At 47.4% G+C, this 27,952-nt stretch overlaps 1 protein-coding gene across 3 annotated transcripts in view; it reads left to right on the top strand.

The window, feature by feature from the left end:
• The first annotated feature begins 3,072 nt into the window (after positions 1 to 3,072).
• ITGB1 (integrin subunit beta 1) overlaps positions 3,073 to 27,952 on the top strand; it is a 234,339-nt gene continuing 209,459 nt past the window's right edge. The window contains exons 1-2 of one of the 3 annotated variants that reach the window (XM_033931505.1): positions 3,125 to 3,156; positions 6,682 to 6,770. The gene's annotated coding sequence lies outside the window, so the exon portion shown is untranslated. Of the gene's footprint in view, positions 3,157 to 6,681; positions 6,771 to 27,952 lie in introns of all 3 variants that reach the window. The other 2 variants (XM_033931504.1, XM_033931506.1) reach the window with 2 other exon arrangements.

Genomic DNA, 27,952 nt, shown 5'->3' with positions numbered 1-27,952 from the left:
CCTTAGGCTTCGGCTTCACCAGAGAGGCCAGGGAGCGTTCCTGTTTGGACAGTCGCTCCGTCGCCGCATCCAAAGTGTCATCAAACAATTCCACCCCAACGCAAGGCAAGTTAGCTAGGCGTTCCTGCAAATTTGACTCCATCTCGAGGTTACGAAGCCACGCCAGCCGGCGCATGGCCACTGCACAGGCGGAGACCCTCGAGGCGAGTTCAAATGCATCATAAACTGCGTGGAATAAATAGAGGCGCAACTGGGTCAGGTTGGAACTAAAGGTGGCGAACCGGTCCCTATGCGACTCCGGCATCACTTCACGAAAAGAGGGGAGGTCCTTCACCATCGTACGGAGGAAGGACGAGTACGAAAAGGCATAGTTCAGGACCCTCGTCGCCATCAGAGAGTTCGCATAGAGACGGCGGCCAAATTTGTCAAGGGTCCGGCCCTCCCTACTAGGCGGGACCGTCGCCGAGACCCTGGAAGGCTGTGATTTCTTGACCGCCGATTCCACCAGGAGCGAAGTATGGGAAAGTTGGCCCTTCTCAAACCCCTTGATGGGGAGGGTGCGATACTTAGACTCCATTTTGGCGGGGACCACCGCGACCGTCAATGGAGCCTCAAGATTCCTCAAAAAGGTCTGACAGAGGACCTTGTTAATTGGAAGGCGCGGGGACTCCCTAGGGGGGGCAGGAAGATCCTGCTCCTCCAAAAACTCCTTAGTGTAAGTGGACCCTTCCGACAAGTCAACACCCAAAGCCGCCGCCATATCCTGCACAAACCTCGTAAAGGATGAGGGCGTAGCAGGAGGAGAGGGGGACCGAGACTTCCCGGCGGAGCCGAAGGGAGAGGCCTGGTTGGAGTATCTGGGCTCCCTACCCGACCCCGACCCCAACGAGGCACAGTCCTGCGACCTCGACGGAGTCGGAGACCGGGTGCGCCTAAAGGAACCCCTCGGGGATCCCCCCGGGGTCCGAGGCACCGAGGCCCGACCCTTCGGCCCGGGCGAGGAAGCCCGAGAGCTCTCCCTGGCCGGAGACCGGAACAAAATGGGGTTATCGACCCGCAGGTCCCGTACCTGCAAGGCATCGCCCCCGGCCGGTGACGAGCGACCACGCCGCCGAGGCGAGGTCCGAGACCGCTTAGCCTTCCTCGGCTTGCGCCTCGCCCGAGACCTGCCCGAGGGAGATGAATTCCTCGAGGCCCCCGAGGACGAAGACGAGATTCTTCGTACTCGGCGCCCCTTGTCCTTCGGCCGCACACTACGCTCCGGCGGATCCCGCGAAGCCGGGTCCGAGGGTATTACCGAAGTCGAGGCCGTGGGCGCCTCGGGAGCCGAAGCCCCGGTACCCGAGGCCGAGGTCGCCAACTGCGGAGCGCCCGAGGCCGAAGCCGCCGGGCCCGAGGCTGCCGAGGCCGAAGCCTGCTGCAGCTGGTCAATGGCCCCGGTGAGCTCCGAGGCGATTAACGCCCGGAGCAAGTCTTGGAAGACGGGGATTGACATCCCCTGGGGCAAGACCTGCCGCTGCTCCTCAGAGGGCGACCTCGGTCTCGAGTATTCCCTCGGGGCAGCGGACGCTGGCAACTTGGGCTTTCCTGAGGCGGACCCACCCGCCGACGAGCCCGAGGATGGCTTTTTGGATGAACCCGGAGCTGAGGAGGGAAGCGGAGACTTACCCGAGGCCTTGGAGGAGGCTAGCTGCTTCGAAGGCATCGAGGCCCGAGGCGAAGCCGACGGTCCCGAAGCTGAGGTCGAGGCCGATGTCGAGGCCGAGGTCAAGGCCGGGGCCGAAGCCGAACTCGAGGCCTTCCCCGGAGGGGACTCTACAGAGAAGAGTTCCGCCATGCGGGCCTTGCGGCGTTTAAGTGCCCGCTTCTGAAAGGTGGAACACTTATCGCAGGACGCCGTAGGGTGTTGGGGCCCCAAACACCGCAAACAGCACCCGTGCGGGTCAGTAATCGAAAGAAGCCGTTCACAGCGCCCGCACTTTTTAAAGCCCGTTACGGGCCGGGACATGGGCCCAAAAGAGAGCCGGGAACAAGCGAGGTTCCCCGGCCACGGCTACCGGGAGCCCCCGGTAGCAACGGAACGAAAAGTTTTTTTTTTGTTTGTTTTTTTTTTGAAACAGAAAGAAATAAAACAAGAAAAAGACGAAAAAACGCAGCGACCGTGCGAAAATCCCTACACAGCCGCGGCGACAGAAGGCACAATTAGCACAAATTCTCCACAGGGCTTCTGGCTCCGCGGATGAAAATGAACTGAGGACCACGAGGTGGGGATGCGCCCTCTAGTGGCAAGAAGGCTAGCACATGCGTGGTGCAGTGTGCAAACTTGAAACTTCTAGCAAGTTTGCTTGAAAAGCTGTCCGCGCTGGGGCTCCGTAGATGACGTCACCCACATGTGAGAATATCATGCCTGCTTGTCCTGGGATAATAATGGTTACATATATGAGGTTCAATAAAAGAAAATTTTCACTGCCTGTTTCTATTCTGGACCATTTATTCCGTTTCATGGTTATTACAAAAAATATTTTTTTACATGGGGGGTGTCAAAAAAATGATGGGCCCCGGGTGCCACATACCCTAGGTACGCCACTGAGGAGAAAATAATTGCTCAGGCACGTCCAGAATCCAGGAGCTAGTTGAATAGCGACCATCACCTGCTGGGAGATAGATGTGTTCTGAGAATACAGGAGGAGTACCAGCCAATAGGACCACCTGTTAATCAGTTTCTCCATCTTCGCCTGCTGGTAGATGTGGGCTATCCCATTGGTCTCTGGATTCATCTGCTGCTGTTTTTCCTGCTAAGGAAAGGAGTATGTTCAATAGGGGTTGCACAAGCACCCACAGAGCTGGATTCTATGAATCAGGGCAGTTTAAAGCTGATGAATCAGTTCAGCACCTTCCTTCTACCAGCCTCCTCTGATATACTCATCTCCCCTCCTATGTCCGTCACACTAGCTACTCACTCCACGCGGTGGCTCTCCAAGAGCAACTTAGGCACTCCTGCGGGGAGGTGGGCGCGCCGTGACGCCACCGCTGCGCCCAGGCGCGCTGACGTCACTGTGCAGGAATTCGTTTCCTGCGGCGTGGGCGCGCGCGGGTGGAGCGGGAGGGAGCGCGAGAGCTGAGCGGCCGCTCCGGCTTATCCTGTCTCCGCTTGAGGTAAGAGCGAGAACCCCCCCGACGTTAGCCACCCTGAGTTGCTTGGCAGTATCGGCCCCATGGCCTGTTCGCTTCTGTCTTTGATTTACTTCCTCAGCCGAGTCCGGTCGCCTTATCCCGTTAGGCTTCTCGGGTGCGGCCTCCTCCTTTTCCCTGGACACGCCCGAGCTGGAGGATCTTTCCCAGACCCCCTCTCTTTGTCGGGGGGGGGGGGGGGGTCCCGGTCCCGGTCCCGGTCCCGGTCCCGGTCCGCAGAGTCTGGGGGCTTCAACGGCGCGGCCGTCCTGCCTCTCGTAAATGTAGCTCGGGGAACAGAGCCTGCAAAGACGGTGCCAGCAAATCTGTAGCGGTAGCCTGGGGCGCGCCCTGCTGAGTGCTTCCAGTGTTCTGGAAATACCACAAAAAAACCATCGAGTTCCTGGACGAAAATTAAATAGAGAAGTGCTTGTTTTCTTGTCTGTATCTCCACAGGGTTGCATACTTCTAGTAGTGTTCTAAGTTTTTTTTAATATATTGGGCTCTAGAAATAAGTAGTAATACTTGCATTAAAAAAAATCTAAGGCATTAAATAAGTTTACCCAACACTGGAAATGAGTAGCTGGATGTCCGATGCATTGGCTTGATGGTGCGGCTACAGTGTCTAGAATAGAAGCAAACTCCTGAGGTCATGGTATTTCCAGGAATAGCGATGGACTAACTCTTGCCTTAATGCTAGGGTAGAAATAGAATTCATGGCTGCTGATTTGAGATTTGTATTTCTGGATGAGCTGCAGGTTCTTTTGTTTGCGTAGTTTGGGGAGCTAGTTGCTTTTACCACGAGAAGTCCATGATACACATTGTTACTTTTTTTTAACTTATCAGATAATACATAATAAGCACTGAAATAAGTTTGCCAAAAATTATAGGGGTAAAGGGTGTTGTGTATGTATATAGGAGGCTTTGGCAAATATATTGTCTAGAAGCCATAGTTGTCTCCCCACCCCCACCCCCTTTTCCCAGTTGTCTGTGTTGAAAACTTTTGAGAAGGTGGAGTTCTTTCTCTTCTGACATCTGACGAAACTGCTTCCTTGGCCTAATCTACTTAGCTCTTTTACTAACCTGTGGTAGAATTTGTACTTAATTTACTGTAACACAAGATATCACTGTGTGGTAAGTGCAAAAATTAATGCAACTAAAAGTGTGTGTGTTAGGGGGGAGGGTGTACAGCATATCAGTTTATTTAATTGTATACTGCTTCTGTATCCCAGATTTATATTGAATAAGTATTGTAGTCAGGTACTCTAGTGTTTCCATATCTGTCCTGGTGGGCTCAGAATTAGAGAGTGACATGTGGACAAATTTTTTCCCCATCCCCGCAGGAACTCAATTTCCCTGTCCCTTTGAGATTTGTTGCTGTACCTGTCCTTGCCCCATTCCTGTAAGCTCTACTTTAACCACAAAGCCTCAAACACTTATGATTTTAAAGTGTTTTAGGCTTGTGCAGATGAGGACAGAGCTTGCAGGAATGGGGCAGTGACAGGAAAAGAACTTTCCAGAGCGGGATGGGAAAAAATTTGTCCCTGTGTCATTCTCTACTCAGAATCTAATTATGGGATCTGGGGTGATGGGGGAGGGGGCAAGTAACTTGCCCAGGGTTACAACACTGGGATTGGACCTTCAAGCTCAGGGTGCTGAAACAGATCTAACCATTAGGTCATTCCTCCTACACAGGAGGAGGTAGTGCGTTAAAATGCTCACCACCATATATGCTCCTCTAGTTGCAGTTAATGCTGAGGCACTTAGGTCCCCCGATTCTGCATACTGCGCCTAACTTTAGACGTGGTTTTGATGTCTTAACCGCACATGTCACGCTCAGTGTCACTTAGGCGTTGGATGCGCGTCTCCAATAATCGCATTTTTCTCTTCTAGACGCCAGGTAGACGTCCATACAATGTATTTAGTTATATGTAAAAATATGTTTTTTTTCTGATTCTTTTTCATTATTCCAGGATTGTAAGCTTTAACATCATAAAAACACAGTATACCATCTTTAAAAGGATAATGCAGTATACCATCTTTAAAAGGATATTTATAATACAGTGGTACCTCGGTTTACGAGTGCACCGGTTTGCGAGTGTTTCGCAAGACGAGCAAAACATTTGCAAAATCGGTGCCTCGGAAACCGAGAATGGCTCGATTTATGAGCGCCCCCCACGATTGGGCACCCCCCCCCGCCATGATCCGGCAACCCCCCGATGCGATTTGGCACCCCCCGCCACAATCCGGCACCCCCCCTGACGCGATTGGGCACCCCCGCCGCTTCTTACCGTCATCTGGGCACCGGCACCGGCATGTCCTGTGCTTGGTGCCAGTTCCCGAAGATCGGCCTCCTCTTCTGCTAGGCCTTGAATGTGACTTCTAGTTCATTGCAAATGGAGGTATGCAGTTACACAATGCTGATCTTGTGAGATCATCAAGGTGCACCTGCAAGGTACAATGCTACCGTTAAAAGATGGGCTGGGAGTTGAGCTCACAACCTCTGCAAGATCAGCACAGAGGTTTTATACATTGAACTACACCACCTTCCACTCCAGTTTCTTTGACTCCCCTGTCATATCATAGCTTAGTGATCTGCTAAAGTATCATCTGCTTAGCTATCATATCACAGTTAGCTGACACAAAAGACTGTTGGCTCAGTGGCTTAAAGCACTGCTTTCATTGTCCCAAAAGCTAGAATCTCAAGTATAGTTGAATAAATGTGACATGGAGTCAAATACTGTTGCTTATATCAATCGCAAACTTCACTTTTGTAATTTCTTGCTTCTAGTATTGCTAATATTGTGCTGTTTGAGATGAAAATTATATTTGATTGTTCTGTAGCTTGTAATTTTTATTAAAATGAGTATTGTGCTTAGCTGAAGTACATGAGGGAATTGAACCCACACCAGGCTCACACGCTAACCTTCATTTTAACTGCTGTGTTAGATAACGAGCCATAAAATAATAGCAATTCAGGTTTTATTATACTGTTCTGTATAGGCGTCATTATGGCTGTAGTGACGGCATTCTTGCGGTGCCGGAAGCACGCCTAAACAGCTGCAGTTAAGCATATCCTAAGCTGTCAGGGTAGGAAACTTCTTCCCTGACTGAAGCCATTTCTGGCTCACCAAGTTAAGGCACCTTGTTCATCCTCTCCAGTTCTCATATAATGCCATTTTCTCAAATATTATGCTGTTTGTAATCTGTGAGACAGGAAAAATGCCAGCCAATGCCCCCCCTGAAACATAGCACACCTGCCCTGTTTGCCACCCCCTCAGGGCCCCCCCACTTCTCTCCTTTGCAGCCTGGGCTTCATGGAACACTAGAAAAGGCAAAGGTCAATGTGACAAATGTAAATGTGAATTTAAAGTGGTGCTTATTAAGGAAAAACTAATGCCCGGATGCTACTTAATGTATCTTTATGGGCCCTGGCCTTTATTTTGTAAATAAGCACAAGGTCAAAAATGGTTTAAGATTTTTATTGTAGAATGTTATGTCACTTCCTAGACACTCCAATCTAGAATCCTTGCACAGTCCAAGAAAGAAGCATGCAAGTGTAACATCATTCAACTGCAGTTCGATGAGATGGATGACAGGTATGAAGAGTAAGCCACGCCTAGGTCCAACTGTGATTGAATTGTTAAGGTCCCATAATCTTCTCCTGGTAGGAGAAGTCAGGCTGTAAAAAAAGGAAGCTGGATTGAGACAAATTGGTGAGTTTTAGGCTCTCTTTTAGAAAGGTGCACTAAATCAACACATGCGCTAACTGCTAACGCGTCCATAGGATAACATGCACGTGTTAACATTTAACACATGCTAACGGTGTCCTAAAGGGCAACGCGTTTAGCGCGTGGTAAATGTTAACGCATGCATGTTATCCTATGGACATGTTAGCAGTTAGCGCATGCGTTGATTTAGCGCTCCTTTGTAAAAGAGAGCCTAAAACTCACCAATTTACTGTTCTCTCAGAAAATCATCAAGACGTATACCCTTGTGAAGGAAAAAGTGTGAAACATGCTGTCATTGCGAAAATGTATTCAATTCATCACAAGGGCTATTAAGGGAAGAGGTATAGTTATTACAGTGCAGATAGTAAGCAAAATTTGCAATCAAGTAAAGCAGTGTTTTTCAACCTTTTTATACCCGTGGATCGGCAGAAATAAAAGAATTATTTTGTGGACCGGCAAATTACTAGGACTAAAATTTAAAAACCCTGTTTGTGCCCCGTTTCCGCCCTGAGCTCGGTCACCTCAGTAACTATAGAAAAATAGACAAATATAGTGCAAAATATAGACAGCAGATATAAATTTTCAAAACTGACACATTTTGATCACTAAATTGAAAATAAAATCATTTTTCCTACTTTTGCTCTCTGATGATTTCATGAGTCTCTGGTTGCGTTTCCTTCTGTCTGTGTATCCTTTCTTTCATTTCAAGTTCAAGTTTTATTTTGATTTGATAAATCGCTTATTCAAATTGTCCCTTTCTATTCCCTCCCTCTTTCCTTCCTATGTCCGTAGTGCCCCCAGTGCTTCCTTCCCATTTCTTTAGTGTCCCCAGTGCCTTCTTCCCATGTCTTTAGTGCCTCCTTCCCATGTCTTTAGTGCCTCCTTCCCATGTCTTTAGTGCCTCCTTCCCATGTCTTTAGTGCCCCCAGTGCCTCTTTCCCATGTCCTTAGTGTTCCCAGTGCCTCATTCCCATGTCCTTAGTGCCCCTTCCTGTCTTTAGTGCCCCCAGTGCCTCCTTCCCATGTCCTTAGTGCCCCTTCCTATGTCTTTAGTGCCCCCAGTGCCTCCTTCCCATGTCTTTAGTGTCCCCCTCCTTCCCAAGTCCTTAGTGCCTCTTTCCCATGTCTTTAGTGCCCCCAGTGCCTCCTTCCCATGTCCCTAGTGTTCCCAGTGTCTCATTCCCATGTCCTTAGTGCCCCTTCCTGTCTTTAGTGCCCCCAGTGCCTCCTTCCCATGTCCTTAGTTCCCCTTCCTATGTCTTTAGTGCCCCCAGTGCCTCCTTCCCATGTCTTTAGTGCCCCCAGTGCCTCCTTCCCATGTCTTTAGTGCCCCCAGTGCCTCCTTCCCATGTCTTTAGTGCCCCCAGTGCCTCCTTCCCATGTCTTTAGTGCCCCCAGTGCCTCCTTCCCATGTCTTTAGTGCCCCCAGTGCCTCCTTCCCATGTCTTTAGTGCCCCCAGTGCCTCCTTCCCATGTCTTTAGTGCCCCCAGTGCCTCCTTCCCATGTCTTTAGTGCCCCCAGTGCCTCCTTCCCATGTCTTTAGTGCCCCCAGTGCCTCCTTCCCATGTCTTTAGTGCCCCCAGTGCCTCCTTCCCATGTCTTTAGTGCCCCCAGTGCCTCCTTCCCATGTCTTTAGTGCCCCAGTGCTTCCTTCCCATGTCCTTAGTGCCCCTTCCTGTCTTTAGTGCCCCCAGTGCCTCCTTCCCATGTCTTTAGTGCCCCCAGTGCCTCCATCCTATGTCCCTCTCACTGCCTTCCACACTTTGTCCCACCCCCGAAGCCAGCCTGCCTTCCTGCCTGCTGTCTACCTCTCTCCTTTCCTCCCTGGCAAAAGCCAGCCTGCTTGCCTGCCTACCTCCTTCTCTCCCTGTCGCACAAAATAAAAGCCTCCTTCCTTTCCCTGGATCTGCTGCTATCTTACCGCCCTGCTGCTGCTGATAATTGGATGGATTAAGAGAAACCAGAGGCGAGAAAGAAGCAACGCTGCTACCCCCTCTGATTGCCATTCCCTGCTTCTGCTGAAGAAGCTAGGAAGCTTTGAATTTCTAGACGAGGCCATGAGGTCTAGTTCTAGGACATCTCACCTTTATACAAAGAGCTGGAACGCCTGAGCAAATAGTTCCCAATTTCCAGGATGTAGAAGATTTTACTACTACTACTATTTATTATTTCTAAAGCGCTGAAAGGTGTACACAGCGCTGTACATTTTAACATACAATAGACAGTTCATGCTCAGATTTTGTGGTGAGAAAGTCTATCTAAACCCTTTTCCTGTCCTGTAAAATGATGCACTGACAGAAGAGAATGATGAGATTCCACTCATTGAAGTAGAACCATTACTTTACTTGCCAATTGAGTACATCACATACTTTCCTGGCTGTAGAGAAATACCACCGTCATAAAATTATCCTAAAAGACCTTTAACGTCATTCCGGAAAAATAGTCTGAAACTCCTGAAACGGTAGCCTGACCCTGCTTCAGTCCAGAAGAATGAACGAGTACTGACTCCTTATGCTGAGGATTGAAGACACTGAGCCCCCCAACCTGACAGCCTGGGATGTTTGACAACTTTGAGCCAGTCCAGCAAAGACCGAGGCATGCCTTTGAAAAGATCAATCTCACTGAGCCACCAAATTATATTGAGCGATGCTTGAGGAGCCTACTAGATACTACAAATGGAGCCTTGAGATACAGGGAACCACTCAAACAAAAGCAATTGCTCTAGCGTTCTCATGTGAAAGTGAGCCGAAGTTCCCAGTGGAGTCACCACCATAGAGCCTAGAACCTGTACAGAATCCCATACTCTTGTTCTTGGTGACTGAAGAAGGCAAACCTGAGACTAACCTGTCGCCCCAGTCTCTGGGAAGAAACACATTCCTCTCCTATATGAGCAACATCCCCTGATATTCCAATAATTAGTATAGGAGAAAAGAGCTCTTTGTAATTTTTTTACAGTGAAGATTCACATCCAAAGAATTGAAGAAACGATTTCAAATAAAAGAAATCACCCGTTTGTGTCTGACAAATTGATCTGGCTGGAAGACATCCGAATCAAGCAGTCGTCTAAGAAAGAAAATACCTGAATCTCCTGTTTGCGCCAAAATATCACTACTGCCCTCATTTTCTAAAATGTTCATGGAGTCGTGGCTAGGCCAAATGGCATCTGCCAAAACTGATTGTGCTGCTCGATGAGAGTTAAGCGAAGATAGTGCAAATTCGGTGTCCATAGGGAAATTGTAAATATTCTCACAGTTTTTCTCCAGAAATGTCTAACTCTGAGAAACTAATTTACCAGAATGAGATCCAGCCCCCGTCTGACCAATTTCCCCATCTTTGGCACTATGAAGTAAATGGAATAACTTCCCTTAGTTCAGGAAGAACTAAAACTACTGCCCCGAGTACCAGTAACACTTAAAAGGGGTCTCGCATGAACTTAACCTTTGGAAGCTCAATACATGGTGACTCCAAGAAAGAATCTGAAATGGGAGGAGGATTCAAAGTTGCAAGCATCCTGAAAAATGCCCAAACCCCCTGACCTGACATCATAGTGGTGTCTCATCTCTCACGAGAAAGCATAAAGAGTTACCAGAGGAAGTGAAGACCCCTTCAGAATGTAAGATGGAATATGTCAGAATTCTGAAAACAGTACTAACTGCATGCAATGTTAGCCAAAAACTTACTGCCTTTAAAGTGAAGACATACTAGATGGACTCTAGAAGCTGCATTGACCGCCCCATGAGAAACAGTCTGCATCCTAATTGTTATCAGCCAAAGCTCACATCCCTAAAGAGAGCTTCAGGGATGATTCCAACAGCCACATAGCATTTGCTACTCTGTGGGTTTGGGAAAATAGGTAACTTGCCCCTGGTTAGAAGGAGCCACACAGCTCTTTCTGCCAGTTTGAGGGACTGTCTAGCAGGTGCCATGAGAAGATGGTGACCTGAGAAATCTGTGCAAGAAGCTTTGAAACTTGCAGTCCCTGGCACCCTAGAAATAAAAAAGACAGTTCAGGAATCAATTCTTTAGTGCTACCAGACACACACAGCGCTGCACAGAGGCACAAAGAAGAAGAAAACCTCTAAACTTCCATAGACTCAATCTTCAGGGCCACCGAGAGAGACAAGAAGATACCCTTATGAAACACATAGTACTCTCATGCTGCTGACATCACTGTGTAGCAATTTGCCTTCTGCTGACCCATAACAGCAAAAAACTGAGATTGGGCAGCTGAGCACAGGGCAGAATCTTTTTCTTAAGCACTGTGAGGCATAACAGTACAGTCACAATTAAAATAGTTAAGTCTTTTCAAGCAGAGAGTGGGGAAACACACAAAGGTGTATCACTGCAACAGTGGCAAAAGCTGTTGAAACACTCCTGACGCGTAGAACCCTGAAAACAGGGAAGCCACGGGATAGTGACCTAAGCCAGCTGCAAAATAAATTCCGTGAACACTGTGGTGATCCCACTAGCGCCGGAGACTCAAGCACATGCCCGTTTAATGGTGAAATGAGCTGGCTTTATCAAAAATGCATTAAAAACCTACCCAGAGCAAACCATTAAAATATTTTTCACACTGTCATGGTATAAAATGCTTAAAATGAACATTGGAGAGAAATAAATGAATGTGCTTCGTTCTCAACTTAGGAAAATAAGCGCATGCCTCTTGTGCATAGTCAGGAACCAGCTATGTGAAGAACACACCCAGAGCCGTCCAAATATTTACCTCCACCCGGCCGCAGGCTGCCAAGCAGAGTCCACCTTGGGGAGAAATACCACTACCAATGTGGCGCTGCTGCCAGAGTATGAAAACAAGCGCACGCCTACAACACGTGGGAAGGCACTAGTTCCGTCAATGGAGCTCTATCCATACACCCAAAGCCCTTTACTGAATAAACTTCATACAAATGTAAATTTACTTGTCAGTCACTAAACCATTTCCACAACTCTGCAAAATATAGTGTCTGATAAAAAACATATTCCTTCTGTAGACTCACACCGAACCCGCAGCTACACCACAAACGGAAACCAGAAAAGAAGTGCAAATAAAACATACTCACAACTTTGTTGATAGTGCCGGGAGATGCCGGTTGCTCAGCACTATGAGGGCAGAATTGTTTAATAGTGGGTTTGTTTTTTTTTTTTACAGTGAAGTGAAAGAAGAAAAATTGAAACCCAGTCAAACCCTCTATCATTGGAGGGAGGGTGAGGCAGGGACCTGGGAGGACCCAGGTGTAATCCCTAAAGCCGGCACCGTTCAGCCGGACACCCCTGTCTCACTGAAGAGAAACCTCAACAGGAGAAATAAAATTGCCATCTCACTGAAGAGAAACCTCAACAGGAGACAATAATTTTCCAGTCACAGCCAGAATTCAGGAGCTAGTTGAATAGCGACCATCACCTGCTGGGAGATAGAGCATACTGAAGATGCAGGAGGCATGCCAGCCAATAGGACCACCTGTTAATCAGTTTCTCTATCTCCACCTGCTGGTAGATGTGTGCTATCCCGTTGGTCTCTGGATTCATCTGCTGCTGTTGCTAAGGAATGTACAGAAGCACAAACACTGTTAGACTCCTAAAAAGAAGAGGCAGCTGCATCTGAACCCTTTTTATAATAAGGATGCCTAACAATTACCACCAAAACTGATTAGTCTTTTGAGCTGCATCTATATAACTCTAAAAATAATTACCTTTATTTCTATGAGTAAAAGCACTGCTTCCATCTTCCCAACATCATAGGTTCCACTCTCGGGGACGGTTAACACATACCGGTTAACACATATTCCTTAGCAACAGCAGCAGATGAATCCAGAGACCAATGGGATTGCACACATCTACCAGCAGGTGGAGATAGAGAAACTGATTAACAGGTGGTCCTATTGGCTGGCACTTCTCCTGTATCTTCAGTATAGCTCCTTGCCCAAGCATCTGTAACCATCAATAGGTATAGCATGTAAAAAAAACTTATTTCCGATAACAAATCTCAAAAGGCAATAATACAGAATACAACCATCAATAATAACAAACCAGCAGGCGGAAATAGAGAAACTGATTAACAGGTGATCCTATTGGCTGGCACGCCTCCTGCATCTTCAGTATGCTTCATCTCCCAGCAGGTGATGGTCGCTATTCAACTAGCTCCTGGATTCTGGCTGTGACTGGAACTTTATTTTCCCCTGTTGAGGTTTCTCTTCAGTGGGACAACATTTATACTTCTCCTGTTGAGGTTTTCTCTTCAGTGAGACAGGGGTGTCCGGCTGAACGGTGCCGGTTTTAGGGGTTACACCTGGCCCCCCCCCCCCCCAGGTCCCTGCCTCATCCTCCCTCCATTGCTAGAGGGTCTGACTGGGTCTCCATTTTTTCTTCTTTCCCTTCTCTGTTTAAAAAAAAAAAAAAGGGAGAGCAGGATTACTACATTCTGCCCTGTTAGTGCTGCAAAACCAGCACTTACTGGCTTCAACCAGCCCTAACAACAAGCTTGTGAGTATGTATGTGTTTTTTACTGTTGTTTGAACTTCATGTTCTGTTTGGGAGTCTTAGTACTGTGGGTTCGGTCAACGTACATTTAAGGAATGGATATTTTATTGAGGCTAAGTTTTTTATGACTAGAAATCCATTGAGGGAGCCGGGACTTTCCTGCCCTTTGCATGCACGCGCTTGGTTTCCTTGTTGGTTACAGCGCGGCAGTAGCGGTGCGATTTCATACTTGCACTTGTTCTCCTCGTTGGGTTTCAGTGCAGCAGTAGTAGTCCTGTTTATTCAGAGGCTCTCTTTCGTTGGTGTTTGTTGCGGCCATGTGCAGCTGCTTGTGCAGGTGCCGGTTTATAGCAGCGTGCATGAGATGGGACATGTTTTTTCCGGCGCTGTGGGAAGCACCGCACCGTTCTTCTAGTTATTCCCTGAGTCTGATTTTCTTTCTATGCAGGCCGCGGCAGGGTAAATTTTGCGGGGCTTGATTCTGATTATGTTTCTAGGAGCGTTGATGCAGTGACCACATTTCAGCGAGAATCAGGCACGCGCTTGGGTCTCCGGCGATGGCGGGAGAGCTGCAGTTTACTGGTAGTTTGTTTCCAGCTGACTTTGGTCAGGGTATGCCGCAGCTTCTTTCCTTTCTGATTCAGACAAGTTGTATGTGTTTCACCAGCTTTGGGACAAGCTTGGGCAGATGTCTATGTCTGTGTTCCTGCTGTATTCACTTGAAGGAAGTTGCTAGTTTAATTGGACTCTAGGGTTAGCCTTCAAGGGGATTACCAAAGAGACTCTGACCTGTGCTAGGTCACCCAGTCTTGGTTTGTCTCCAAACTGGGTCGACATACAGTAAATCACAGCACAGTGAGATCAGCTGTAAGATAGTGCCCTGTATGTTACACGGGTATCTCATTGTCTCTCTTGGGGTCCCTGCAGATTGAGCCTTTGTCTGTTGGTAACTGTCCTTCTTATTTGGACCTCTGTGCTGTGCTGCATGTGTCTAGTTGAGGCATTAGATATATATGCTTAAAGGTAGTACAAACAGTTTCCAAGTTCGGGCTGTCTCTATGGGCATAATGACACTTCGCATCTTCCTGCGGTCAGGACTCTCTTTCTCTGAGGGGGCCTGGACTTCAGATTTCAATGCTTATCACGCTGGTTTCTCCTGTCACCATCTACTCATGGCACATGCCAGACGGACCCCCCAACCAGACAGGAAGGGCTGTGCAACTCCTTCTAACCAGGTGCCAGTTACCTATTCTATCAAACCCTCTATGTGGTTGTTAGCCTCATCCCTGAAGCTCTCATTAGCGATGTGAGCTTTGTCTGATACCTGTTAGGATTACATTACATTACATTACATTAATGACTTCTATTCCGCCTGTACCTTGCAGTTCTAAGTGGATTACAACAAAAAGATAACTGGACATTTCCAGGAATAGGAATACAATTAACGACGTTGGGCCTAATACATCTAAACGATAGCTGGACGTTTTCAGGAAGAGGAATACAGTTAAAGGCGTTAGGTCTAAATCACATTTTGAAGGGAGGATCCTAAGAAGGGGAGAGAGGGGAGAAGAGTGGGGTTAGGAAATTAGGATGTATTTCTTGAATAGTATGGTTTTGATTTCTTTTCGAAAAGCTTTGAGGTCAGTTGAAGCTGTCAGTAGGTTGGTGATGGAGGGGTCCAATTTAGCTGCATGTGTTGCTAGTAGGTTGTCGTACATCTTTTTGCGCTTAGTTCCTTTATAAGGGGGGTAGGAGAAAGGGGACTGGGTTCTCCTTTGTCTGGAATAGAGGTTCCTATTTAGGCGGTTGTTTAAGTGGGAGGGTGCCGTTCCGTTTAATGTTTTGAATATTATGCAATATAGCTTAAATTGGATGCGGGCTTGTATTGGAAGCCAGTGTGAATCTAGGAAGGCGTTGGTGATGTGGTCAAATTTTCGAAGGGAATAGATCAGTCTGAGGGCAGTGTTCTGGACAGTCTGTAGTTGTTTTATTAGATAGGTGGGACAAGGAAGGTAGAGGATATTGCAATAGTCCAGTAGACTTAGGACTAGGGATTGAACTATGAGTCTGTATTGTTCTTTGCCGAAGAATTTTCTAATTTTGCGAAGGTTGCGCATGGTAAAGAATGCTTTTTGTGTGATTTTGTTGATTTGCACCTGAAGAGTGCAACATCTATCTACTGTTACTCCAAGGAGTTTGAGAGTGGTCTGTATAGGATATTTGGTGGTTTTTATTTCTAGTTCTGTTATCGAAGGGGTTTTGTCTTTTTCAAGCAGTAGAAATTTAGTTTTGTCTGGATTGAGCTTCAGTTTGTGTTCTGTCATCCAGTTTTCCACTATTTCTAGGGTTTTTACCAGGTTATCTGTTGTAGTGGGGTCTTGTGAGTCAAAGGGAAGGAGTATGGTTATATCGTCTGCATAGCTGAATGAGGTTACTTCGAGTTTGTCTAATAGGGTACCAAGGGAGGCAATGAAGACATTGAAGAGCATGGGTGAGAGTGGTGAACCTTGAGGTACTCCGCAGGGATTGGTCCAGGTTTCCGATATTAGATCTTTTGTTTTTTCTCTTTTTTATGGTATACTAAGAGATCACTTCTTCACTTTTTCAACTCAATCTATGAACCATTGGGACTCTATTTTGAAAACCACGCTTTCTGAAATAGATTGGGAACTCTTCTGGTCTTCCACAAATCGTCCTCTTTTATCATCCAGAGTTTCACAATCAATGTACTTTGTTATGTGGAATGCAGTATGGACTCCATATCGTAAGTGGAAAGCGAATCTACAACAAGATTCTACCTGTTGGAACTGTCTGAAAGCACCCGGAACTCTCGATCACATGCTTTTCCACTGCAATATGGTTCATTCCTTTTGGCTTCGTATTTGGGATACCATAAAATCTATCACTAAATGTTCAGAAGTGATCTCCATGGCCATTATAATTCTTCGTTCTCAACACCCATGTTTTGCACAATCAAATTGCCCGCCTAAACTCATTGACACCATGTTCGTGACAGCTCTAATGCATATTCTGAAAAACTGGAAATCATCCTCATTGCTAGACTACACTTTTTGGTGGAACTCTTTAAGTATGTACCATAAATTTGAATCTTATGCATATGAGAAGAAATTGTTTTCTCGATCTTCCACAAACTTGACACGAAACAAATCACCTTGGCCATTCTTAGATTCATATGTTCGTTCTGCTCTATAGACACTTCTGCCTCTCTCTTTCTCTCTCTCTATCTCTCTCTATTTCTCATTCTCTCTCTCTTCCTTTATCTTTCTCTCTCTTTCTCTTATCCCTCCTGCTTCTCTGTCTTCTTCTATTCCTTTTCTAAGCAGTTCCAGATACTCTGGATCCTTCTCATTAATCTAGTTTTATTCAAATGATTGTAGATACGAATATTTGATACATGATTTTCATTATGATCTATATGTTTGAACTGCTTTCTGTTTATAATTCCTATAATATTCAATAAAATCATTGAACTAAAAAAAAAAAAAAAGATCTTTTGTTTTTACTCTGTATGTTCTTGTTTTGAGGAATCCTTGGAACCAGTTGTATACTCTGCCTGAGATCCCTATTGCTTCTAATATCTGAAGAAGTATACTGTGGTCAACCAGGTCAAATGCGGCTGAGAGGTCTAGTTGAATTATCAGCATCCTTCTTCCTTTGCTAAGGTGTTGTCGGGCTGTATCTAGAAGGGAGACTAGCAGTGTCTCAGTGCTGTGGTTGGATCTGAACCCTGATTGAGTTGGGTGGAGTAGGTTGTGGTCTTCAAGGTAGTTGGTGAGGTATTGGGCAACCAGACCTTCTATTAGTTTAACATATAATGGAATAGAGGCTATGGGTCGGTAGTTGGAAGGGGTGTCTATTGGTCCTTTGTGGTCTTTCAGTATTGGAGTGACTATGATTTCTCCTAGGTCTTGTGGGAATTGGCCTTCCGTGAGCGTTGTTTGGATCCATTGCAATAGGCAAGCTCTAAATTTGGGGGAGGCATTTGTTAGTAAATATGAGGGGCAATTATTCAGGTCGCATGACGCTCGACTATATTTATTGTAGAGTTGGTTAAAGTCCCACCATTGCACCTTTTTAAAGTTGGACCAGTGTCTGTCGGCTGCAGTGGCTTCATCAGTTGTGGGGTTTATTATGATCTCTTCTAGGAGGGTCGGTGAATTGGAGAAGGAGGCTCTGATGGTAGCGATCTTGTTCTTGAAGTGGTCTGCTAGTTGGGTGGCCGTTGGAGGTTGGATTCCTTGAGTGGCTAGGAATGGCTGAGTGTCTGTGAGGTTCTTCACAAGTTGGAAGAGTTTCTTTGTGTCTATGGATTCTGTGCCGATTAGTTTGGAGTAGTAAGCTCTTCGTTTTTCTTTAAGTTTGGCTTTGTATTGTTTTATTAGGTTTCTCCAAGCTACTTTGGTTAGTTCTTGGTTCTTTTTTTGCCATACTCTTTCGAGTTGTCTGCAGTGTCTTTTTAGTTGAAGAAGTTCTGTGTCGAACCATTTGTCAGAGGATCTGCAAAGTTTGTGTTTTGTCTTTTCTGGGGCTCGTCCATTCAGGGTTGTTTCGCTCAGGGAGCGCCACTGGCGAATGAATACATTGTGGTCTATGGAGGCGATTGCGGGGTCTACTGTGGTCCAGAATGTAGAGGGGTCGATTTTTGGTCGGGTTTTGAAGGTGGTTTTGTGGGTTTCGTGTTTGCTTGTGCTTTGTGTCCAGTTGATGTTGAAGGTGAATTTGAAGTGGTCTGACCATAGAGAGGGGTGCCAGGCCCCATTGGAGATATGAATGTTAGGTGTATGGGGGTGTTGGGCCATGTAAGCTGCAATATCGAGTTGGTGGCCTTTTTCGTGTGTGGGTTGCGGATACAGAATTTGGTAGGAGAGTGCATTGAGGTATGAGATTATGCCTTCAGCTTGTTTGGAGGAGCTGTCTTCTAGGTGGAGATTTATGTCGCCGAGAAGCAGGTTGTGTGTTGAGGTTAATGAGTTCCGGAAGATGAAATTTTCAAGATCATGTTTTGTGGTATTCCATTTTCCTGGAACGATGTAGCAGAGGATGCAAGTTAGGGTATCTTTGAGTGAGTTACTGGAGAGTTGACAGGCAAGCATGTCTGATTGGGGGGTGGAGTGTTTGTCTAGGACTGTAATGGTAAGGTTGTTTTTCACTAGGATAGCCAGACCGCCCCCTCGCTTTTTTTCTCGGCAGACTAATTCGAGTTTGTATCCCTTAGGGCAGAATTCTGTAATGCTAGGGTCCGAGTCGGAGGATAGCCAGGTTTCGGTTAGGAAAAGGCAGCCAACTGTTCTTTAACTATCCAGTCTTTTAATAGGTCTGCCTTTGGGCTGATTGATCTTATGTTCATATACGCACAGGGGATTGTGATTTGATTCTTGTGGATGTTGGGAATAAGCTGTGGGTGAAGGAGGTTCTTGGAAGTATGGGAGAGTTTGTGACCTGACTTCTTTGTGTTGTGGGGTGGTTTTCGTCCCCATGTGGTTGGGATGCTTTCTTGTGTGGTTGTTGTGCATTCTATCAGGTTTCCTATCTGAAGTTTCTTGTGTGGATGTGTCTGTGTGTTGTTGTCACTATTGGAATTGTTGAAAAGTGGTAGCCTGCTGTTTTCCAGTTTGTTGAGAGTAGGGAAAGCAGTAACATGATGCATAGGAGTTTGGTAGTGGAGGGTGCCATTTTGCTGAGTGGGGGTGAGAGGCTTGGGTCAGGGATCAAGAGTAGAAACTAGGGGGACTAAAAAAAAAAAAAAAAAAAGTCTCCTCTCCCGGCAGGCAGTGGGGAGAAGTCGGAGCGGGCTCTCTAGACCTGCAGGCAGGTCCGATGGTCGTCCTCGGTCTCCGGCGGCGTGGGCTGGAATTCCTCAGGATCTCACCGAAACTCGGTGAGACTTGATGGCTGCAAAAGTCTCCTCTCCCGGCAGGCAGTGGGGAGGAGTCGGAGCGGGCTCTCTAGACCTGCAGGCAGGTCCGATGGTCGTCCTCGGTCTCCGGCGGCGTGGGCTGGAATTCCTCAGGATCTCACCGAAACTCGGTGAGACTTGATGGCTGCAAAAGTCTCCTCTCCCGGCAGGCAGTGGGGAGGAGTCGGAGCGGGCTCTCTTGACCTGCAGGCAGGTCCGATGGTCGTCCTCGGTCTCCGGCGGCGTGGGCTGGAATTCCTCAGGATCTCACCGAAACTCGGTGAGACTTGATGGCTGCAAAAGTCTCCTCTCCCGGCAGGCAGTGGGGAGAAGTCGGAGCGGGCTCTCTTGACCTGCAGGCAGGTCCGATGGTCGTCCTCGGTCTCCGGCGGCGTGGGCTGGAATACCTCAGGATCTCACCGAAACTCGGTGAGACTTGATGGCTGCAAAAGTCTCCTCTCCCGGCAGGCAGTGGGGAGGAGTCGGAGCGGGCTCTCTAGACCTGCAGGCAGGTCCGATGGTCGTCCTCGGTCTCCGGCGGCGTGGGCTGGAATTCCTCAGGATCTCACCGAAACTCGGTGAGACTTGATGGCTGCAAAAGTCTCCTCTCCCGGCAGGCAGTGGGGAGGAGTCGGAGCGGGCTCTCTTGACCTGCAGGCAGGTCCGATGGTCGTCCTCGGTCTCCGGCGGCGTGGGCTGGAATTCCTCAGGATCTCACCGAAACTCGGTGAGACTTGATGGCTGCAAAAGTCTCCTCTCCCGGCAGGCAGTGGGGAGGAGTCGGAGCGGGCTCTCTAGACCTGCAGGCAGGTCCGATGGTCGTCCTCGGTCTCCGGCGGCGTGGGCTGGAATTCCTCAGGATCTCACCGAAACTCGGTGAGACTTGATGGCTGCAAAAGTCTCCTCTCCCGGCAGGCAGTGGGGAGGAGTCGGAGCGGGCTCTCTTGACCTGCAGGCAGGTCCGATGGTCGTCCTCGGTCTCCGGCGGCGTGGGCTGGAATTCCTCAGGATCTCACCGAAACTCGGTGAGACTTGATGGCTGCAAAAGTCTCCTCTCCCGGCAGGCAGTGGGGAGAAGTCGGAGCGGGCTCTCTTGACCTGCAGGCAGGTCCGATGGTCGTCCTCGGTCTCCGGCGGCGTGGGCTGGAATACCTCAGGATCTCACCGAAACTCGGTGAGACTTGATGGCTGCAAAAGTCTCCTCTCCCGGCAGGCAGTGGGGAGGAGTCGGAGCGGGCTCTCTAGACCTGCAGGCAGGTCCGATGGTCGTCCTCGGTCTCCGGCGGCGTGGGCTGGAATTCCTCAGGATCTCACCGAAACTCCACGGGGTGTAGATGCAGCATCTTGATTGCGTCTAGTACATATTCACTTTAAAGGACATACATATTTTGCTCCCGTTGCATGGAGTTAGTACTGTTTTCATGGTTCCAGTATACTCCTCTTTACATTGCGAACCTTGATTTTTCCTAGGTGAGTTTCTTTCTTCTTACAGATCCTACAGGTCTTATCCTGCCGTTCCCTGACCTTCTGCACTTCATTCTGAGGGATCTTGACTTCTTCCAATGACTCTTCAGGCTTTCTCATGAGGGGGAGGATGCTATGATGTCAGGTTAGGGGGGCTCTGAACATTTTTCAGGATGCTTGCAACTTTGCATCCTCAGATTTCTGGTTCGTTCTTGGAGTCTCTATGTTTTGTGTTTCCCTTTTAAGTGTTACTGGTCCTCAGGGCGGTTCTTGTAGTTCTTCGGGAACTAAGGGACGTTGTTCCACTTACTGCATGGTGCCCAAGACAGGGGCATTGGGCAGACTGGGGCTGTATCCCATTCTGCTGAATTAGTTTCTCGGGGTTACACATTTCTGCAGAAAAACTGGGAGAATATTTACATTTTCACTATGGACTCAGAATCGGCACAAGGTTTGCTTGCCTCTCTTGGAGCAGCGCTTTCGGTTTTGGCACATGCCATTTTGCTTATCCAAGGCTTCACGAACATTTTAGAAAATGAGGGCAGTGGTACCGTTTTGGCACTACCAGGCGATTCACCTTCTTTCTTCTTGACTGACTGCTTGATTCAGACGTCTTCCTGTTGGGCCATTTGACTGACACGAAAAGGGTGGTTTCTTTTCCTCAGTTCTTTGGATGTGAATCTTCGACTTTGCACAGCGCTCTTTTCTCCTGTACTATTTATAAGTATATCGGGGAGATGTTTTTATTCCTATAGGAGAGAAATGTGTTTCTTCCCAGAGACTAGGGTGATGGGTCACAGTCTCAGTTTTGTATTCTTCTTCGGTCACCTTGATCAAGAGTATGGGATTCTATACAGGTTCTAGGACCCATATTGCTGACTCCACTGGGAACTTCAGCTTGCTTTCCCATTATAACGCTAAAGCAGTTGCTTTTGTTCCGGTGGTTCCCGGTATCTCAGAGCTCCAATTATTTGGTAGACTCCTCAAGCATCACTCTGTACGATTTGGTGGCTCAGTGAGATTTCTCCTTTCAAAGGCATGCCTCGGTCTTTGCTGGACTAGCTCATGGTCACCAAACATCCCGGGCTGTCGGGTTGGTGGGCTCGGTGCCTTCCATCCTCAATTCCAAGAGTCTGGTCTTAAGAGGTGACTCAGTACTTGTTCATTCTTCTACTCTGGAGCATGGTCAGGCTACCGTTTCTGGAGCTTCAGACCATTCTTCTGGAATGACGCTGAAGAGTTTTTTTCAGTCGGTTTTATGATAGTGGTATTTCTCTCCAGCCTGGGCAGTAGGTGATGTACTCAGTTGGCGAGTAAAGTTATGGTTCTACTTCAATGGGTGGACCCTCATCTTCCTCTTCTGTTGGCATTTTACGGGTCAGGAAAAGAGTTTGGATAGACTTTCTCTCCGCGAAATCTGAGCATGGCCCATTTATTGTATGTTACAGTGTACAGCGCTGTGTACGCTCTAGAAAGTGTAAATGTTAATAATAGTGAAATCTTCTACATCCTAAATATTGAGAATTTTGGCTCAGGTGTTCCCGCTCTTTGTATGGAAGTGTGATCTCCTGGAACTAGACCTCATGGGTCGAAATTCTAAGCTTCCTAGCTTCTTCGGCGGACACAGGGAGTGGGAGTCAGAGCGGGTAACGGCGTGGCTTCTTTCTCGCCTCTGGTTTCTCTTTTTTCAGTTTTTTCCCCTGTTTGATGATGGCTTGGATTTGCCATTTCGAACTCGCTTTCATGGCACAGTATTTATAGAATCTCTGGATTGGCTGCGCCATCCTTGCTATGCGGATCTGATGAGTCTTTCGACAGCCGGACTGTTGAGTTTCCTGGTATCTCCGGATTTGCTCACCTGGGGTCCGATCAACATGGATATTCGTTCTACTTTGGTATTATGACCTAGCTTTTGAAAATTCATGGCTGACGTGTAAGGGTTATGCAAAGCAGGTTGTTTCTTCTCTTATCCAGGCGATACAGACGTCTTCACCTGTGGCTTCTGCTTCCTTTTGGAGGTTTTTCCTGTCTTGGGTACTTCTCCAAAAATAGCTAAACCGCTAGAACCCTAAGTACTTAGTAGCCAATAAAGTCCAACCTGAATACCAAAAAGGGGGAATTGGCTCACAGTAAAAAATCTTTCATTTTTCTTGATCCCCGTTCCTGATGAAGGTGACGAAACGGAGCTCTGTTGAGTGAAGATTTCTACAGGCAACATTCTGCTTTTCACTGTTTAGCTAAGTATTTATTTCTTCAAATTTCGGGTTAGTGTGCAATTTGGTTATGATGGACATCACTCAAAATCTATTGAACTGCTATAGTATGTATGAACTGCTATAGAATGTATGAATCTATGAATTTCATGAATTCCATTACGCTTTTCTATATGAATGAATTGATATTCATCTAATGAACTATTATTACCACTAGTCCATGAACTTTTTTAGTGAATTCTCTATTTATGAACTTGCGTGAGGAAGGAATTGATTTTTTTTCACCGGACACTTTGATGAACTGTTTTCTATTTTTCTTATGTTTTCACTAGGACGTGTTCTTATTAAAATTTCTTTTGATATCCAGTTTTTAAATTTTGCACAGGCACTTTATAGCCATTGACACTTTATTTCATTACGTCTTGGGAGATCACTCGCTTTACTCCAGGAGTGAATGGTTGAAAGGCATTTATTCATTTACGTTTGTTTTTTCACATATTATAAAGGACAACATGATGTATGAGGCGGTTCTTATCTAGACTTTTGTCTAGTTGATGCTTGTCATCAATGAGTCACTGCCTGAGCCTTAATAAAACTTTGCGTGCCACCCGAAAGGCTCATACTGATGTCCATATATAAGGGACTTATGTATTATAGGCCTGTTCAATATTTAAATTTAATTCTAATCTCATTATTTTTTCCTTTCAATCTTTCCCTTCTTGGAGATTTTTTTACTGTGAGCCAATTCTCCCTTTTTGGGTACTTCCAGAATTCCTTTTTGGCACAAGTGTATTGCCAAGGGCTTAATGTTCAATTCCCTTCAGCTTCAAGTGCCATTCTTAGCTTGTTATGAGGGCTAGGTGTCTTGCTCTTAGCTTACTTCTAAGCTTCATGTAGTTCTGTTCCTAAACGGAGTACGGTATTATCCCAGGACAAGCAGGCAGCATATTCTTGACTGATGGGTGACGGCACCGACGGAGCCCCGGTACGGACAATTTTAGAGTGATTGCACTCTAAGAACTTGGAAAGTTCTGATAGGCCGCACCGCGCACGCGCGAGTGCCTTCCCGCCCGACAGAGGCGCGCGGTCCCCAGTTTCTTAGTTTCCGCGGAGCTAAGAAGACGCGTTTTTCAACGGCTTTTGAAATTTTTTCTACTTGCCTTCCCGCTTGCGTAAACCTTTTTGGCTCTATTGCCTTTTTTCTTTTGATTCATTTTTGTAAAAAAAAAACTTTAATTTTTTTCTTCATTTTTGGTTTTTCCCCGGCGGGGCCTTCTGCCACCATCGAGGCCTCGGCCTTCAATTTGGCTGAAGCTGTTTTTACTTTCATGCCCCCTCAGCCAGGGTTTAAAAAGTGCCAGCGGTGTGCTCGGCCTATATCTCTCACGGATCCACACAACTGGTGCCTACAGTGTTTGGGTCCTGAGCATCAGGCTTCCACCTGCACCCGCTGTGCTACCTTAAAAAAACGAACTCTAAAAAATCGCCAGATACAACAGCGATTACTGTTCGGTGCCGAGATGTCCGACCCCGTTCCATCGACACCGGCTCCGGCACCTGCTCAGTCGGCACCTTCCTCTTAGACACCGCACCGGCGTCCCAGCATTCAGGTAAGCCGGCTAAGAAGCCTTCCCCGCTAGAGCGTCCTCCGGTCTCGAGTGCAGCGAGCCCAATCCTGCCGACTGTGAGGCGCCAGCGGAAGCGCTCCGCCCCTATTGTGGTGAGTCCCTTGACATCGGGCTCCTCATCTCCGGGACGTCGAGCGGCACCGCAGGTACCGCAAAAGAAAAAGGCGGTACCGGTGCCATCCCTGGATGATCGCATTGCGGCCATCCTCCAAGTGCAGCTCAAGGAGCAATTACAACATCTCCTTCCAGCTATCTTGGCACCGAACCTTCCGGTGCCGGTCCGCACTGAGCCGCCGGTACCGATAGTGGAACAGCCTGTGCTATCTGCATCCACTGTTTCGGTACCGCTTCACTCGACCTCATCGGTATCGATGCCAGTCCTCGCACCGGAGCCGAGAGCTCAATATCAGTCGGTACAGACTTTGGCACCGGTGCCACCGATTACATCTCTGGGTTCCATATCGATGAGGTCGGGTAAGTCGGTGCGCAAAACCCGACACTTAGAACCATCTACCCCAGAGTCTCGGGACCGTACTTCCCATGTCAGGGATCCTGATCTGTGGGGAGATTCAGAGGAACCCTTCCTCTCTGAGGGTGAATGTTCCTCAGATGAGGATGATTCTGCTGTACCTGACCCATCCTCTAGGCATGACACTACATCTTTCTCGTCTTTTTTGAAAGATATGTGTGACTCTCTGTCTATTCCTTTGGAGGCTGAGTCCAAAAAGTCTAAAGCCTTTTTAGATGCCCTTGACTTTGACCAACCCCCAAAGGAATTTTTGAAGCTCCCTCTTCACGACATCTTAAGGGAGACTTTCTACAAGAATCTAGAGACTCCCTTAACGATCCCAGGTGCTCCACGTAAATTAGATTCTTTATACAAAGTAATTCCCATTCCTGGATTCGACAAGCCTCAGCTTCCACACGAATCACTACTTGTGGAATCTACCCTTAAAAAATCCTCAGGAGCTAGTGTATATGCTTCTGTACCTCCTGGCAGAGAGGGTAAAGCCATGGATAAATTTGGTAAGAGGCTCTACCAAAATGCAATGTTGGCTAACAGAGCTGGTAATTATGCTTTTCATTTTTCTTTCTATCTTAAACATCTCCTTACCACCATGGCTTCATTTGAGAAGTACCTTCCTCAACGCAAACAACAATCTTTTCACCATTGCTTGTCGTCTCTGTTTCAACTTCGTAAGTTCATGGTTAGGTCCATTTACGACACCTTCGAACTTACCTCCAGAGCGACAGCAATGTCTGTGGCAATGCGTCGCCTGGCCTGGCTTCGGGTATCCGAACTTGATGTTAACCATCAAGATCGGTTAGCCAATGCCCCGTGCCTAGGGGATGAGCTCTTTGGGGAATCCATGGACTCGACCACTCAAAAGCTCTCTGCCCATGAGACACGCTGGGATACCCTGCTTAAAAATAAGAAAAAGCCTCCTCCAACAAGACCTTTCAGGCAGCAATCGGCCTATCAACGCCGCTTCACAGCTCGCCCATTACCGACAGCTTCTCAGCAACCCAGGCGTCAACGGCAACAGCAACGTCGGTCTCCCAGACAACAACAACAACAGCAACCTGTGAAGCCACCTCCACAGCAGAAGACACAGCCCTTTTGACTTAATTCTCCAAAGTATAGCCAGTACTCCTATATCTGCTCTCCTGCCGCAACCTATAGGAGGTCGTCTTTCTCTGTTCCTCAGCCGGTGGGAAGTTATTACTTCGGACCAATGGGTCCTCAACATCATCCGCCACGGCTACTCTCTCAACTTTCAGACTCTTCCGCCCCAAAACCTGCCAAAAGAGTCTGCTTTGAACAGTCCTCAATCTGCCCTCCTTATTCAAGAAGTTCAATCCCTCCTCCTTCTGAACGCTATAGAGGAAGTTCCTCTAGATCAGCAGGGGCAGGGATTCTACTCCCGTTATTTTCTAGTCCCCAAAAAAACGGGAGATCTCAGACCAATCCTGGATCTTCGCGATCTCAACAAATGTTTGGTAAAGGAAAAATTCAAGATGCTTTCTCTAGCCATTCTTTATCCTCTTCTCAATCAAGACGACTGGCTATGCTCCCTCGATCTCAAAGAGGCATACACTCACATACCGATCAATATAACCTCCAGATGGTATCTCCGCTTCATGATGAATCATTGTCATTACCAATACAAGGTGCTGCCCTTCGGTCTTGCTTCCTCTCCAAGGGTGTTCACCAAACGTCTCATTGTGGTGGCTGCATTTCTGCGCTCTCACCACCTTCAGGTATTTCCTTACCTGGACGACTGGTTAATCAAGGCCACTTCCGCTCAAGCAGTACTCCTGGCCACCAACCAAACCATCCTGTTTCTGCAAATACTGGGGTTTGAGATCAATCTACCCAAATCTCATCTCATCCCCACTCAGAGACTTCAATTCATTGGAGCGATACTGGACACACTCCTCATGAGAGCATTCCTGCCATCCAACCATCTTCAGAATCTTCAGTCTCTATGTCAGCAGGTGCTTCCACAACGTTCCATCTCTGCCAAGCAAATGATGATACTCTTAGGTCACATGGCATCCACAGTCCATGTCACACCTCTCGCACATCTTCACCTGCGCACTCCTCAATGGACCCTTGCTACTCAGTGGTCCCAAGCAACGGATCCTTGCTCACGACACATATCTGTGACATCATCTCTTCGTCAGTCTCTACAATGGTGGTTGGTATCCTCAAATCTATCCAGAGGTCTTCTGTTCCATCTACCTCCTCATCAACTAGTCATCACCACCGATGCCTCTCCTTATGCATGGGGAGCTCATTTGAACGAGTTCCAAACTAAAGGCCTTTGGACAGCCCAGGAAAAGAAGCATCACATCAATTTCCTGGAACTCAGAGCGATGTTTTATGCCCTCAAGGCTTTCCAACATCTTCTCTTCCCTCAGGTCCTCCTGCTGTGGACAGACAATCAATTTGCGATGTACTACATCAACAAACAGGGTGGAACGGGCTCTCGCCTCTTGTGCCAGGAAGCCCAGAAGATCTGGACTTGGGCCATAAGTCACCATCTATTCCTGAAAGCTATTTACATTCAGGGAGAAAAGAATTCCTTAGCGGACAAGCTCAGCAGAATTCTCCAGCCTCACGAGTGGACAATCGATCCTTTCACTCTACAATCCATCTTCGCTCAATGGGGCACTCCTCAGATAGACCTCTTTGCAGCTCCTCACAATCACCAGCTGCCCCTATTCTGCTCCAGACTCTACTCTCCTCACCGTCTGGCAGCGGATGCGTTTCTCCTCGACTGGTCAGATCTGTTCCTGTATGCTTTTCCTCCTCTGCCTCTCATGTTGAGAACCTTGTTCAAGCTCAA

The sequence above is a fragment of the Geotrypetes seraphini genome, chromosome 2, assembly GCF_902459505.1.
Source record: "Geotrypetes seraphini chromosome 2, aGeoSer1.1, whole genome shotgun sequence".
In the NCBI taxonomy this organism is placed as follows: Eukaryota; Metazoa; Chordata; class Amphibia; order Gymnophiona; family Dermophiidae; genus Geotrypetes; species Geotrypetes seraphini.
The sequence above is the reverse complement of the archived record's forward strand: the minus strand, read 5'-3'. Positions and strand labels throughout refer to the sequence as shown.